The following is a 17,074-nucleotide window of genomic DNA, read 5'->3' as shown; positions in this document are numbered from 1 at the left end:
TGGGATCAGGCGGGGTTAGCCTGGCTGGATATGCCGGCAATTGCTCCGGCCAAGCACCTCCTAATTAGTCAATGGTAGTGTCTTTTCACCACGAGTTTGCCAACTCCGTCTCCTGAACGACGCTTAGGAGAAGGCGTGACACGTCTCTGCGCAGCATCCAATCTCCCCTTGGAAAGACTATGGGGTCCAGAGTGCTGTGTGGGGCTGCCAGTTTTCGAATCGCTGAGAGCATTGCAGTCCGCTCGACATCATGCTCTGGGCAACACATTACGTAGGGGTGTACTATCGGCGTCAAATGAAACGTGAACAGGAAAATATGAACTAGAACATGCAAAAATGGAAAAATACTGTTCGTAGAGTTCATATAATGGCTTGCTATTGGTATATTTGGAAATACACTTTTCCCAAATTTGTTTTTGTAACTAAGCCACGCGTCATTTTGGCTTGCATGGAAAGACATCGCGCTATTTGTGTGCTCAGGGTCATATTTTCGTGTTCGCGTTTTATTTGACGGCGATAGTACATCCCCTATCACTGCACATGAAAAACACAGAGGCGATGGCACGAGGCCCACCTTGAATAGCCATGCCGTTGTCTTCGCTGAGCCCGTTCGGATGCGGTACAGCAATGTTGCCTCCGATCTTGTAAGCCCCTTTGTGACGCAAGGCTAGTGATGGGGATTTTCCGAGGACTGGAAATGTTCGCCCACTGTTCGCCTGCAGTCGTTCCAGTGATTGGGGGAAACGTTAACTGTCGGTGCAAATCGTAGCGCACTCCGTGCCATCTGATCAGCGGTCTCATTGCCCTTGACGCCAACATGGAATGGAGTCCATTGAAACCGCTCATTAAAACCGTTGTTGCTGAGTTCTTGCAGAAGCCGCAAGGAACGCTGACAGTCGTTTTTCGAGTAACGAAATACATCGGTAAATTTTATTCTTTTTAGGTTTTCTGCTATTTGTTTCTGCGAATGAAGTGAACTAGAGGCACTAGATAAGTTTACAGAGAATTGGCACGCTTTTCTCCTATTATTCCGTGCCGCCGGCATTATTATTGGTCAGTTCGCATCGCGTGACATTTGTTTACAATGCGTCGTTTCATGGGCACCGCCATTTTGTTGTTTATCCGTTGTCTGTCAGTCAACTCTGCTAGTCTCAGCTAGTGTCACTAGATAAGACACACCGTACCGACACTGAGGCACGCAAGTCAGCAACAGGGGCCATTTTGGTGTGTATCAGTGTTGCCAGATTTCCGCTTCTGCGGCATCACCGATAACATTGATGAAGTCATGTGTAAACAACACTGTCAAAGAAGCAGCAACCAGGCATCTTCCAACACTTCTGCAGCTGAAATGCCGTGAAGCGCGTTATCTTTGATTTCGCGTTCGGAATGGCGCCAGTCGCGCGCAGGCGCAGAGCAGTGAAGACAAGCTGAGACTGCTACTGTTGACCGACAGAAAACGCATAAACAAAAAAAAAAAAAATGGCGGTGCCCATGAACCGTAGCAACAAATGGCAGGTGATGCGAACTGGCCAATGATCACGGCGGCGGCACGGAACAGCAGGGGAAAAGAGTGCCGATGCTTTGTAACCTTTTCTAGTGACACTAGTCTCAGCTTGTCCTCCCTGCTGACGTATTACATTTTCTTTTTTTTTTGGTTTTTCAAAATTCTGTCCCACAACTTATCTCCATTTACGCCATTATAATGCTAAACGTGTTACTTCCGCCAAATTTACATTGCTGTGGAAATGCAGAGCGTTACACGGTCCTGGCTGTGTGAGTACTCGGCAAAGAACTCTACGCATTAATATAATGTAATGCAGCTTTGTAGAAACGAATGCTGCTAAAGAAACGGTGGAAGTGAGCGGATGCATCTATGGTTACTTCTTTATAGTCCATCGTAACTTCTTTCCACGAGCGATTTTCTCTAAAAAAAATAAAACTTAGCCCTGCATAACAGGTCCCCCGCATTGACGTTCCACATAACTGCTGCAGTACCGCTACTACTACGAGAATTCTTATTGGTTCGCGCATATTCATCTCACATCTTGGCTTTTCTAATGCTACACAAGTACCTTTCACGAGTTTTGCTCTGCGAGAAAATTAATGTCGCAGTAAGCGTGCCTGCACAGCTGGAAATTACGCTGATGTGACTTGGCCGCAGTCATCTCGTAAAAGATAAAAAAATGAAATTAAAGTTAGAGTTAGGTTCCAAAAAAAATGAATCCGTATTTCGCGTTAGCGCTATTTATATCAGTTCCGCTGCTATCGTTTATCTAAATATGGCCATTTTTATCTAATGTAAACGTTACTCGCCGTGGTGGATCTTGGCTAAGGCGTAGTACTACTGAGCCCAAGGTCGCGCGTTCGATTCTCGGTTGTGGTTACCGCTCTTCTGGTAGAGGCGAAAAAATAGAACGACCATGTGCACGATTTCGCCGCACGTATAAGATCTCCAGGTGGTCAAACTAATCCGGAGCCTTCCATCGCGTCGCGCCTCGTTGCATAGGTTTAGTTTCGGTTTGTAAAACACCCGCAAATAATCAATAGATAATTCATTTCTCTAATTGGCGTTTTTAGCTTTTATGTTTACCTCCCGATAACGAAACCCGCAATTGCCTACGTTATTCCACCGTGACAGCTGTCTTGTAACCTCATTCTCGGCGTTGCCGCAGCCGTTATCGCCAACCTTATAATCTGGTGACGCCAATATTCCAGGGTAGGGTATATAAGCTCACTATATCCAATGCAAGTCGTTTCATTGAGGAGAATGACATTGGCAATGCTCGAACGAAAGAGCGGTGTTTTGTAATTCTTGGTAGCACATCAAGCGTTTCGAACGCTCCCCCCTCATGCACCACACCCCGGATGCCCCGGATGTTGTCTGACCAGAGACAACGCAATTTCTTGCTAGAGCGGTATTCTTTTCCTCTATGGCGTATATTCGGAGGAGTCACACTTCCGATGAAGGACGGTGGCTAGAAACGTACTTGTTTGGATTCAGCCGACAACTGCCGCCGGCTCCGGCAGATGGCTTGGAGCTCCACGTGGGCATATCCAACTGCTAGACTACGCTACACTACATTTAGCGCTATGGCCCAGAAGTGGGAATAGAATAACGCGCCGCCGTTATTAGGCAGTTTTAGAATAGGGGAAGCCGGTGTTGGTGGCCCCCAAGAAGCTAGGGGAACCCAAACGCAAGGCGCTCGCGCGCGGCGAGTTTTAGAAGAGGGGCGTCCTCAACAGCCCGCAACCGGCTTGCGATGTTCGGGTCGGCTCGGGTGATAGGAACTTTAGGCTTAGCATCGTTGCGGATATTTGATCGCCGCTGTCTGTGAAACTGCGAATGACAATCCGTAGCACAACTTTTCCCCACACTATCATCCCCTTTCTCGCATGTGGAACTTTATTTCAGCTATAATTGCCGTTTGAGCGATCGGGAGCCAATATATCTGCGTAGGCTGTTTCGATAGTTCCGCGCAGGTAGCGCCATCTCTGGCCGCTCGGAACACCGCGCGCCGCGGCGACAGGTCGGACCGCCGGACCTCCGCGTCCGGTCAGCGTAGCCTTAGCATCGCAGCAGATATATGATCGCCGCTTATAAAATAAGCCCTGATAACAATCCCTAGAACAATCTTTCACCACACTAACACCTACTTTCTCGCGTGTGGAACTTCTTTTTAGCGACAGCTTGATTCGGAAGAGCAGCGACAAGCGGTTGCTACCGTGGTCTGTGCCGGTTCGAGCCGCTGAGTGTGCCGAGCTGGCAGGCGCGGGCGGAGTGTGCGCGGACTGTTTCCGAAAGCAGAAAACGCTTCACGATTGCCTTCTTGATCCATTTCTTGCGAACGACGCGCGGAATCTACAAATTCAGCTCAGCGATCGTCGTAGTTGTTCGGGTGAGTCGAGGAACGAGCCGCAGGTTTCGCTTCAGCCAGGGTCACACGCAGTATCGCTTGCTGCGAGAGCGACGCAAGACCGCAAGCTCCAGCTTTGGGGCGCCATCCATTTCGGAAAAATAGCGTGTGCGCTAAACCCAGACCAAAAAATTCCCCCGCATTTCCCCTAGGGGGAGAATGTGAAAGTGCGAATGCACGGTTGTCGGCCCGCTTGCGCCGCTTGCGCTCGGCCCCCGTAGCCCACCGCCTCGCCGCCTTCTCTTCCATCTCTTCCATCGGGTTTGTAGTATCACGTGTACACTACGCAGTTATCAAGCCGCTATAACGCCGCTGAGTCGCCAACGCACGCCGCTGACGACGTAGTTTGAATGCGTTAAAGATATAAGGCGCGTTACTCAGAGTACACTGATATCAGCGTGGCATCCGTGGCTTAGTCGGTAGCGCGTCGCGCTGCGGCCGCAAAGTCCTCGGATCGAAACCTGGCGCCGGATGCTGTTTCTTTTTTAAATATAGAGGAGCACTGCGGACGCCGCCGACGCCGCCGCCGCCGCCGGCGGTGGATGGTTTGGGGTCGCTTATAAAGTGCATTCGCACTTAAAACCACAAAGACGGCTTGGGTTCTGCGTATGCTCAGTACGGCGCCCCAAGGCGCTTCGGGGCCCCAGACCGTTGGGTCTCCCTATTCTAAAACTCCCTATTATCGCTACTCTCGTGCAGCACCGGACTGCGAAGAAACTGCCCACCAAGGGTTCGAGCGAACCACGGCTCTCACAGCGCGCATACATCTTTCATTCTAAAGGGAAGCGATAAGTTTCAAAGTACAGGGGTTTATTACGTGGATAACCACGACACAAAACACTACACTGAACTATACACACCTATCCCCTAGGGCAAACAACTGTCAGCGTGTGCCCACCCCTAGTATGCGCCGCCGCGACGTTCGCTGAGGCAAGATAAGGGGACTTACAGTGGCCGCTATACATTTCAAGCCTCTGGGCTCGACCAGGCGATATCAGCGCTCATCCGTGACCTCAGAGGGCGCCAGTGGGCACAGCGCGGACGCGAGTCAACCCCGCCAATTTCCGGGTAATGGCAGGAGATTCACCGGATATGCTATATAATGAACTGACGAAATAAAGCCATGCGCGAATCAACAAAGTGGGTGCCGCGACCCACAGTTGTGGAGAACAACGTCCAATGCAAAAATGGCCGACAGTAGCCAAACGCATTACGTACCGCATGATGCGCGTCACGAAGGCCGTCTCCCGTGGTCTCTCGCGCGCGTCCCGTGTAGCCACTGTAGCGAGAGGGAGGCAGCGAGGACCACTTATGCCATAGTCTGGAGCAGAGCTTCGCTAGCGCCTACTCACCCCAAATGGAGGGATTTGCTACCCCACAACCAGCATATTCATTTTTTTATGGAGCGAGTGTGTGAGTAACAGGCTTCATACAGCTTGTCACATCGATAAATGAGCGTCAAAAATTTTTTTTACTGAGCCAACTCTAAATATCTGACTGTGAAACTGATTAAATTTCCCAGTGTACAGGAAACCCCCCATACCGGTCGCTACCCACAATTCGATTCCTGCGACGCAAATTCCCACAAATCTTCTCGAGTCTCAGCTCTCTTACTTTTAGCTGGAACTGTATAGGGACCGGGCAGCTGGACGGGTGGCGCCACCCCTCGGTGCTCCCCTCGTCAGTGGAATGAGCCGGTGCATTGGACTACACAGCCTCCCGTTGTTTTTGTCGTGTTTCCTTCGGTGCTTTGAATGTTTTGGTGGTGGTGTGAGCGGACATGTGAGATGAAACGAAGTCTAGACAGATGTGTTGGGTTCTTAGATGCAGTAACGACTACGTAAACTTGTTGAACGCTTCTAAAGTTGGGTATCGGCTGCAATGGCATGAGCGCTTTTTTCAGCGATCTGCGCTTGGCACCCATTCTGAGTACGAATAAAACTACTATCATTAGTATTAATTTCTTCTTAAATGAACTAACGGCTACGCAAACTTATTGGATACTTTTAAGGTTGGGAATGGGCTACATTGACGAGCGCTTTTTGCAGCGCTCTGCGCCTGGCTCCGCGCGATCTGAGTAGGAATAAAACCATTAGGAATGTTAGCATTAATTTCTACCACTTTGAATTATCTTCGCTGGTTTCAATGACTATGGTTTCCACGCCAGCCTTAGCGCTGGGATACCTCGATACGTGTGCTTTGAAGAGAACGGCACTTGCGTACGAGATGGATTACCGTGTAGTCGTAGAAATGTTGCGGTTGTTTGCACTTTCTGTAACCGTGAGCTGTGTGCCTTCGGTTTTGGTGAGCGACACTGTGACAGCATGGGAGCCTGAGAGCCGAAGTGGAACTCCCACGTTTGTGGTGGTCATTTTATCAAGAGCCAAAGTTATTCACACACCCAACAGCCCAAGCCACAAATCATCCCTCCTCCCCTTCCCATTTTACCACCTGCGTGGAATAAAGGCTGGCACCGATAATTAAAAAATGCGGAAGTGTTAACGTCAGCTGGTGTTTTTTAATGCTTAATTATTCTTTACAGAGTACCTAAAAAATCGTGTTATGCCTTAAGAAGACACCAAAAACGCGCTATTAGTTGCCTAAAATATGGGTGCATCAGCCCGAGTCCTCCAGCACAGAAACATTTCCGAAACGCTGGAAAAAGTTTAGATTTGCAGAGGGGTGCATGGAAGTTCAAAATTAAACAGCAAAATCATCTAGCTCTCCGTCTAATGATTACGATGGTTGAACGCAAAGCTTTCTTCGTGCGAAATCGAATGGGAAATGGTCAAAGTCAAAGGCGCTGCGATCAAAAGACAAAACTTCGTGCTGGTCAAATTCGAAGCTCAACTAGTCAAAGTTTAAATCCAGAAGGCAACCAAGGAAACCTATACGAGATAGCTTTGCGATAAACCATCATTGTCGTTAGACGGAGGAGTGCATGATTTTTCAAGCGCATACAGGTGGCAGCTTGTAAACCGACCGTAGCATTCAGCTGTGAAACTGAGTACAGGTTTCGGGCACCCTCCTGTCTCGCATCCTTCAGCCATGCAGGAATTCGTTCTTGAAAAACCATTTACCAACTAGCCAGCAACCATTGCAATTCTTGAAAAGCAATGCTTCTCCACGACAAGCAATAGCGTTCTACTATCATGCGGTATTTATTCTATCAATGATTCCCGATGACTGTAGTAAGAGCATTTCTGTGAAATTACACATGTTTAAGCCGTAGGTAATGAAGTTGCGGAAGCGTCGTCCTTCAATTTCTGTTTTGAGGGAAATCTTAGTATGCACCCCCCAACTTTGTCTTTCGCTTGTGCACGACGCCGTTTCGTCATCAACTGCCAAGGGCCAGCTCCACAGCATTCCTGGATCGGTTGCACACACTGGCTTTGTGGGAGCATTTAGCTGCAATATACTCCTTGATACGCGAAACTGCATGCAGGCATGAAAAAATTGCATGAAGGAACGGACTTTCACTTTCAGCTTGACTCCAGCTTGGCGCATTGAGCATCGTCTGCTATTTGTAAATACTGAGTATGGGCGTAAATCACACACATGGCATGCCTCGTAAAGGTCAGATACACGCTCAAGATTTACCGATCTGAAAAAAGTCCCTGTGCTTATGTACGCTTTGCCAGCCGCACCGCAGAAAAACGACAGAAAGCCATGCAAATAACGCAGCGCTGACAGCCACTGGCATTCCACTGACGAGCGGTTCGCCACGGGCGGCGCTGTTCGCTGAAGCGACGGTGGTACCATACAACGGCCGCCCGGTCCCTATGCTCAACAGGAGACGACCGGAAGAAAGAAGAAAAAGCCGTAATCGCTGACTTGAAGAAAAATGGATACACGAGCAACTTCATACGACGAGTCGAACACCCTCTCCCTCGATGGGGCTGCAACCAAGCAAATTCCTCTCTGTTGACGCCGCCGGTCAACAACCCCTCCCCTGCTTCCGCCGTCTGCCCCCTCATCCCCCACCCTCTCCGCATGCCGACCCACCCGTATTTCCCACCACTATGTTAAAGGAACGAGGAAAACTAGAGTTCCTCTATTCGCCCCGAAATCGAACACAGTCGGCCCCTGGCGGCGGAGGGACAAACCGCTCCTAGTGTGGATGGCGCTCTCGCGTCGTCTGCTCGTTCACATTGCGCGCGGCGCAAGACGCGTGCACATGATAAAACAACCAATATGTGTACTTGTTTGGCAGAAAGCAATGACAGTTACATGTGCTTGCGAATTTCCTCTAGAGACGCAATAATCGATGGCGGTTGCGGGGTAATGCGCTTGTGTAACTCCACGAAACGTCTTCGTGTAGTATCCGCTTGAGGGTAAAACGTGTTATAAACATTGCTTCGACACATTGAACTTTTTCTTATTTGTGAGTGCAGTCGTCTGCTGTTTCGGGAACGTGAAAGGGTGATTTTTAAAGGTGGTGTTGTGGTTATTTAAAGGATAAAAGTTTAATACACAAAACGGGTAAGAAGCGACAAGACCTGTGCATACCCGTGCATTTGCCACACCCTGGTAAAATTGCGCTGGGTCCTTATAGAAAGAAGAAACAAACAAAAACAATTACTCTGCACACGACCAGGGACGTATTTTACACCCGCAAGCGCCTGTGTAATCGAATTCTTCAGGTACCTCTTCGAAAATAAATGCCTTTTTTGGACAGTCGTTGCCTATACTGTGTTCCTAATTTTACGTATTATTTAAAATACGTTTCTGTGGATGCGCAAGAGTATTTCGGGAGGACCTCTGGGTAAAATTAAGCAGTTGTGAGTTTGCGCCTGTCCTCTGGCATTTCGTGTGTCATTTTGATATACCCCGTTTTCAAATCCTGACATGAATCACCTTGTCCAGAAATGTGTTTCACTCAGTATAACCAAATAATAATATGGTCACGCCTTAACCTCTTAAGGTGGACCTAAGTTTTGTAGGGACGCAGCCCCTACGAGCGCCCGCGCAGTGTGATTACGGTGAAGTGCGCGCGTCGAACAGCGATAGTGGCGTCAGTGCGTCATGAGCCCGTGCGCGCGTGTGTGATAAACAGTGAGACGGGACAAATACGTGTAGTGCGCATCAACCCGGAACATGCGCACAACCAACCCAACGGAGTGGCGTAAAAGCGGCAGCGCTGGGGGGGAGTGCGCACCGGGGGACACGAGAGAGCGGCTGTTTCCGCGGGCTGCGAACGGGACCGACGGGCGGCCAGCCACAGCAATGACGCCTGGACAGCGAGGAGCAACCAGCATCCGCGGTGGACGCTCTTTACCCGTCGCCGGCCCAAGTGACTGAAGACGTCGTCGTGAGTGTACAGCACCATGCTGTAACTTTCTGGACAAGCAGGGCGTCGACCGCCGCAATGTTTTCTTTATGCGCTTTCCGTGCTTGCTTGCTGTACTCTTTTTGTATTGCTCCCAACTTGCTTTGTTTTTTTCCTACCTTGGTTTTCCCGGAATAAACCGGTGATTTGTTCTTATGCGGATCGGCGTTACTTCGTCGGGCGGGTTCGGGCTCGCGAATCCTTTATGCTCGAAGGGGGATCCTTCAGTTTAAAGGAGGAAAAATCGCGTAATTTAATGCAGGTTGTTGCCCACATGTGTGGAGGGTGTGTGCCTTGACCAAGGAGGTTAAAAAATATTGCTGGACTGGAGGGGGCGACCGTAAAGTGAAGCCACCCCGACGCCATATTGCTAGGGGAGAAGACGCGGAGTTGTTGCAGCGCGCGTTCCGTGCATGCACGGAAAAGTGTTGTTGATTTGCGTGCGCGCCACGTAAAGCCCTTACTAGATGGAGCGATTTCGCCTGCGAATTCGCTGATGCGGCGCCGCTCGTGCGGCAAAACCACCTTTTAAGTGCGAATGCACTTTATAAGCGACCCCAAACCATCCACCGCCGCCGGCGGCGGCGGCGGCGGCGTCCGCAGTGCTCCTCTATATTTAAAAAAGAAACAGCATCTGGCGCCAGGTTTCGATCCGAGGACTTTGCGGCCGCAGCGCGACGCGCTACCGACTAAGCCACGGACGCCACGCTGATATCAGTGTGAGTAACGCGCCTTATATCTTTAACGCATTCAAACTACGTCGTCAGCGGCGTGCGTTGGCGACTCAGCGGCGTTATAGCGGCTTGATAACTGCGTGGTGTACACGTGATACTACAAACCCGATGGAAGAGATGGAAGAGAAGGCGGCGAGGCGGTGGGCTGCGGGGGCCGAGCGCAAGCGCCGCAAGCGGGCCGACAACCGTGCATTCGCACTTTCACATTCTCCCCCTCGGGGAAATGCGGGGGAATTTTTTTCGTTGCTGCGGCAAAGTGCGAACATTTGAAGCGGTCGAGCAAACGCCGCTCGTGCGGCGTGTGCGGCATAGAGGGGCCGGACCTGCGGCCAATAGGAGCACAGCTCGGCACCACTTGCACGCTTGGAAACCAGATGGCGTTGCTTGTACGAGCGCAACAAAAGCGCGGGCGCACCAAAACAAATGCACGTGCGTTCATGACACGATGTCCCGCGCCGTGTTCAATGAGTGTTTGATCGCTGAGGTAGAAAGGAGGCCCCATCTATGGAACACGCGGTTGGAAGATTACTGCAATGCTGCGCTGCGAGACAGCCTGTGGGTGGAAGTGGCCGCCAACTTGCAAGGATTGGAGCCAGGCGGGAAGTGCGCTTGCATGCACGTTTTGCATGCACGTTCCCAGCACTAACTATTGCGATGCGCACAGCGTTCAGTTTAAACATTGGAAAGGTCACGCCCTGAATAAAGCAAAAGGCGGAATTGACGAGAATTTACACGTGCCAAGAAAGCGGTCGCCGTCACGTCAGCTTTTGGCGGCAACGTTTTATTGGCGTCTGTTTCCTCGCTATGTCCCGTAATAAAGCGATGACATTCAATGCAATCGGTGTTTGCGCTATACGCAATACATAGCAGAGAAATTGCCCGCTGTTCGTGTACTTTTAAGCTTAAGTAGAAGTACTAGAAAACAAGCGCGAAACAGCCCATGCGTCAGTCTCGTGCGACCTCGGCAGCAACATGTTTTCGTGGTTAACGGCGCATTGCCCTTTTTGGACATCAGAACCATTCTCTATTTGTAATTTTAACGTGATTTTTTGCGGTAACCTTGCGCCGTCGCGTGTTTGCGTTCACTGCTAAATAATGTGCGGCTTCTGTTCTCAATCACCCTGTTTTTTTTTTTCTCTTTTACTACAGTGACACCAGACAAGGTATTCCAACGTTGGCGCAATTTGCGCGACACCTACAGAAAAAATCGACGCGAGAAGAAAGCTGCAGGCAAGAGCGGCTGTAAAAGCGACCCCCAAAAGAAGAAAACAATGGCCATATTTTACTTTGTTGGAATTTCTGAAGGATACCATGAAAGAACGCTTGTACGAATATTTTTGAGATTATAATGCGGGATCGGTGAGCAATGTCCCTGTAGGGGCTCCAGAATAGCGGGTTAATGACCTGTAGTAGTAAATGAAGTGGTGCATCTGACAGGAGCAGTGAAATAAAAAATTCACAGGCCCATCAAACTGTTCAACATTAGCATTGTGCCAGAAAGAAATATACATAGTTTGCAGATGCTGTTTTATTAAAGTATATACTAGAGAGGACATGAAGAAAAAATGCAAGTTTGGTTCATTCGAAGGATTTCCTCTTTAGAATGACGCTGATACCACTTTTATCACCAACTTTACTCAAGTAGGCTGTGTAATGAGGCAAGTAGAAAATAGCCATACGAGTCACTAGTACATTTTCTGCCCCTAGATTATTCTGTAGTTTGGGCACCTCGTTGCAATAATATAACACAAATTAAACAGATTATAAGCTTGCAGGACTAGCTACTAACACTTAATTTTAGTGCACATTTTTTATAGCAGTAGGATTGGTGCGGTAAGCAATAGAAATGACAAGCACGTAAACGTAGAAGCATAAGTGCGTATTGCACGCACTATACCGGGTGCATCTGCACAGTCGTCGGGCGCATGGGCTTGTCTGACATAACACTAGCCAACTGACATAAGTGACATCGCCAGCTACGTGATGCTGTTTCCGGAGCATACACTAAGGTTCACAAACGACTGCTGTCAACTGTACTAACAGTAAGCCAGGTGCAATATAGGTAAAAAACAGAGCTAGTGCGAACAGCCATTCATGAGCAGTATCGTCAAGCCATCTAAGGAGGCAATTCGTAAACAATTAATTCACTCAGTCACCTTTATTTGTACGTGCTCGCCAACAGCCTGTGCCTTAGCCATTGGTGCACAAAACAGAGAAAGAAGAAAAAAAATGAAAGTAACATTCAAGAAGACAGGAAATGCAAGTTCTAATACATAAACCACCATAACATAGCAAGAACCAATTAAATGCAGACAGATGATTCTAAAAATATCAGCGTCATTAGACCTCACATATACAAATTATACATTGCACGAGAACTAACATTTTCACCTGCTAACACCATTCATTCTTGAAATGACTTATAAAGTACGTGCACTTGAAGTGTTGACATCAAAATGTTGCATTCAATCACATGAAGTAAACAGTCGTGCATCTTCAACTTTCACAATCTGGGTTGCATTCCAGTTGTTCCATACAAACAGACCCTGGAATAACTAAGGATACAAACAGAAGTATAAACCATGATACATTATAAAGAGGGCACGTGTTGTGCGACAACGCTCCTAGCTGACTGTAAGCCTTATTAACAACCAAGTCAATATGTGCTTGAAAGCGTAGCGCAGAATCAACGAAAATATCTGACACTATGTCTGAGTCATCTCATGTGACTTTTCAAAATAGCTTTATGTCACCTGCAGGCAGAAGAGTGACTATTACTAACAAAAAGGGAAATGTGATTAATAAAAACATTAAGCAAAAGTTGGCCCAGGGTGAATCATTGTGGGACACCTTTCTTGGACCTGCAGAGTTTAGGCAGTATCCCACCTACCAGTACAAAGCTTAGTCGACTATTTAGATAGTCACGAATGAACACACAAACTGGCTGCAAACATCATGCCATAGCACTTTTTGATCCACTAAGTCAAAAGCTTACAAGGCTTACAAAAGACAGCCATAATCAACATACTAATTTTCATGTTAGGTCCGCTGCCTGACGTCACGACACACAATTTAGCAGGAGCATTAAGAACGCTAGAACACCACAACTACAACACCAAATCTTTCAACAAACCTGTATTTTGCCTTCATGGCCCCTGCAAGGGGAGAGTAACACACATTCTTGCCCGCAGGACTGCCAGCAACCTCAGTGACAGTGAAGAGGAGGACCAGCCAACGCACCGCCCCGAGGAGCACACCAGCACTGACACTGCCAGCCCGTCTGAAGTGATGGCAAACACTGCACTGTTTCGTCCTACCGGTCCGCCTGAAAGCACTCTGGTTTTTGGCACTGCCAGCCTGGCTGAAGATATGACGAGCACTCCGGAGTGCAGCACTTCCAGCTCCCCTGAAGTATTCACGAGTACTCCAGTCATTGGCACTGTCTCTCGGCGCTTGGAAAAGGATGCGGCCGCCATCTCGGCGCCTAATAGTACGTGAAAGGCTTCCTATGAAAAGGCCTCTAGACACCCCTGCCCGGTCGAAGACAACTAAAAAAATTGCAATAAAAAATTGATGCAGAATTAGAGGACATAGACCGGAGGATGAATTCCCACAGGCCTATGAGTGCAGCAGCGCACTTTGGATTGACACTGGAGCCATACATTGCAGCAACGCCACCCGAAATGCTGCACCATCTGCAAACAGAACTCTCCACATTGCGTCAAGCTATAGTCGGGGGATCAATCCCAACAGCTTAATGCTGACAACGTTCCCTCGAGTGGACATGCATGATGGATAATGTTGTACCCCACCAGATTAATGCTGACAATATTGCCATGCACAATGTATAATCATGTACAATGGTCTTTATTAAATGTTTCGCTGTGGTAACCGGCTTTTCTGCTCACCTCAGAGCCTAAGTCCAGCACGTTCCCTCTGCCATGGCACTGCACCCTCATTGGCAAAGTAGGTGAGGTACTTGTCGCGCACGTCGGCCGCGGCTTTTGCATGGTTCCGGCTGCAGCAGTGCTCAAGGGCCAGGTAGGCATTTGGCTGCACCCTTTGGCGCCAGTGGCCTTCTACGATGTTGCCAGACCTGTCAACACTGTCCGCGTAGTTCTGTGGAATGTACAGAACATCGTTCCGCAGGAAGTTGTGGAGTACACATGTCGCCAGAGTCACTGCCATCACGTTTTCTGGGAGCAGGTCTATCGTGCGGCGAAACACCCTCCACCTTGCAGCCAAGATGCCAAAGGCATTTCCCACGCAGCGCCTGCAGTGGAACAGAAGTACTCAAGTTAGAAATTGTAGACCATGCAACAATACTGCTGTGCCGTCTAATGGTACTGTTCAAACAATGACCAGCGAACACGACAAAAACATTGTGCGCCTCGGGTAAAGCAAGTGCTTATTCAAATTTCATTGTATGTCCGTGTGCGGAAGATGGGTATAAATTTTCTTTAACATGGAGCCAACAGAGTCGTATGGTAGCTGGCAAAGAGGATAAGAATATGCACTGCTCATTTCGCTAGTGGTAGCTGATCGAGAGATCAGCTTTCCAGAGACTATTGCGCACAGCAAACACCTTTCTCACACAGAATCTCATTGATCTCAATTAAACTTGTTAAGACAGTCTTCTCAAAGTATAAACACATTTTTTTCTGAAGTAAGCATGTGCTGGTTTTCAGTGCAGGGGCACAAGAATGAACAAGCCTGCATAGGCGGTCCCTTTTTACCCTTTTTTTGCTGACAGATGGCCTCTTGCTTCAAGCAGTTGCACCAACATTTGCAGGTAAACAACACTGAAGTTAAACAAAAATGATTAAATCCTGAATTGAAGTGGTGTGAGACCTTGTTTACAGGGTTTACATTTGCATGACTGATGCAGCCACCATTTACAGTGCAGTTCTGTGCGTCAACGCATTGCTCAGACATAAAAAAAACGTGCTTGCTCTTGCGATGTTTCATTGCCTTTCTCTCATTTGCACTCCTAAAAAATTCGTAACGAAATTCAGCTTGCCGGATAATTGTTCGCCACAGAGGATGCCTGTCTAGTAGGCGCACTTATTCTGCCATGGGATGATGACGCTCTGTGCCCTCAGTAGTTGTCACACACTCCCTATAGCACCCCTGAGGAAATATTTTACCTTGCTCGGCTTAGCCGATAATTGAAGATGCGGCGGTCATCCTCCAGATATCGCCCTGGGTATGGCCTCAGGAAATCCGGCCTTAACTGAAAGGCCTCGTCCCCAACGAAGACATAGGGTGCCACTGTCGTGGATTCAGGTAGCTGGCTGGGTGGTGGCAGATTCAAGGAGCCCTTGCTGAGCCGGCGCCCCATCTTCGACAGCTTGAAGGTGCCCCCATCACTTTGGTGCCCGTACGCGCCCACATCCACTCCGACAAACCGCAGTGAGCTGTCCACTCCACAATGGCCATCAGCACAACTGAATATGTGGCCTATAATGATGCATAAAATGGAAACTTTCAAAAACTGAAGATGCTGCACAAATGTAAATTACGCCTTACAAAGTGTATTAAACAGTATTGCCTACCTTGTAGTTGTAATAAAGGCTTCCGGAGGGGGAAGGAGCCTCGATCTGGGTGTGTTTTCCGTCCACAGCTCCCAAGCAGTTGTGAACGTTCCACAAATGTTCAAACTGCTCCGCAACCTGACGCCAGGCTTCACTGTTCTTGGGGAACTGTGAAAATAGCAGTTTTCAAACTACGTTTTCATGCACTCACTTGTGGCAGTTAAGAAAAAGTGCTCATGTAGCAAATGTTCAACATGGAAAATGGGCAGAGTAGCTTTAGATGAGTTCCACAACGTAGCCTGGCAGTCTTTGGCCTTCTCCCCAAAACACGCATACATTAAGTTTGAGCACATTTGTTATTTTAATGTGCGACGGCATAGTCACTGCACAAAGACGTAAAATTCATGAGAGAGAGAGAGAGAGAGATATATATTTTTATTTCTCCAGCAGAGGCTGATGTGTGGGCCTGACTCCGTGGAAGGCGTCCCTAGTCCGGGATGCCTTGAGTTAGTTAACAGCAATAGGTTTGCTGCGTATACAACGAACCGAAGCGGCCTTTGTAATGCTACTAACACAGCTGGACCTCAGCTGGCCAACGAACAAGTATTCTCCTAATTGCTGAATGGGCTACCTTATGCATGACATAATCAAATAAAATGGTAACCTTACCTTCATGCACCTTGGCTGTAGCTCTTCAAACAACACCCGGGTTGTGGCATGCATGATGTTCGGCACAGTGGACATCCCTATCTTAAAGTTCAGTGCAATGTCTTGCATCGCGTCTCCTGTTGCAAGGTACCTGGAAAAGCGAACAATAAATTTTCACACAATTTGCTTTTGTTTGCTATTGAAAGATAGCAAGATCAAGTAATCTAAGTTACAGACGGCACTTATTGTGGCATGCAGCCCATGCAAGCTCGTTAAGTAGCCGTGCATGAGGTCAGTATTTGTGGCACATAACTACTCAGCGCAAGAGAGAGCAGGACAGAATAACATAGGGATGGAACAGTGCAAGTGCCACACACAGGGATAAAATAAATCAGGAAACGAGAAAGACATAGCATTTCAAGATGTACCATTGTTACGGGGTGACTCAGCCTCTTATCATACTCTCAAAACGTGTCCATTTAAACGAGCCGTTTTCCGCAACAGGGTGGCTGGAGCTTTACTAACGCATTTGCTACTAGCATTAGGAAAGCAAGCAGCCTCTAAAACTTCCCGCCATGTCTGTTCCTTAGACGTGCTCAGTATTTTTATTTCCTCAGCGATGTGTCATCGTTTTTCTCCGAGTACATTTTTTTACGTTACTCCTTGTATACGAAGTATTCACTGAAGCTCCGCTCCGAGATGGCGCCACCCGTCTCACCGCACATCCTCCATTTCGTTGGTCGCCGACTCTCCTGTCGGTCGGTTGGTCGCCCGGGTCGTCCCGTGGTACAGCCCTCCTGCTGCCGCATTGCCGGCGACAGCTCGATTGCGACGTGCGGTATCGATATTGTTTTGCATTCAGACTTAGGGATTGTAATTACTGATAATTTCAGATGTTATTACAACAGATTGGTG

General features: G+C 48.4%; 1 pseudogene; it reads right to left on the bottom strand.

The window, feature by feature from the left end:
- Positions 1-13,886: 13,886 nt before the first annotated feature.
- On the bottom strand, positions 13,887-16,255 carry LOC144153399 (uncharacterized; annotated as a pseudogene).
- Positions 16,256-17,074: the final 819 nt, after the last annotated feature.

This window comes from Haemaphysalis longicornis, unplaced genomic scaffold (genome assembly GCF_048455015.1).
Source record: "Haemaphysalis longicornis isolate Haplotype H1 unplaced genomic scaffold, Haemaphysalis longicornis Haplotype H1 scaffold_9, whole genome shotgun sequence".
Lineage (NCBI taxonomy): Eukaryota > Metazoa > Arthropoda > Arachnida > Ixodida > Ixodidae > Haemaphysalis > Haemaphysalis longicornis.
Note: the sequence above shows the minus strand (reverse complement) of the source record. Positions and strands in the feature narration are given on the sequence as shown.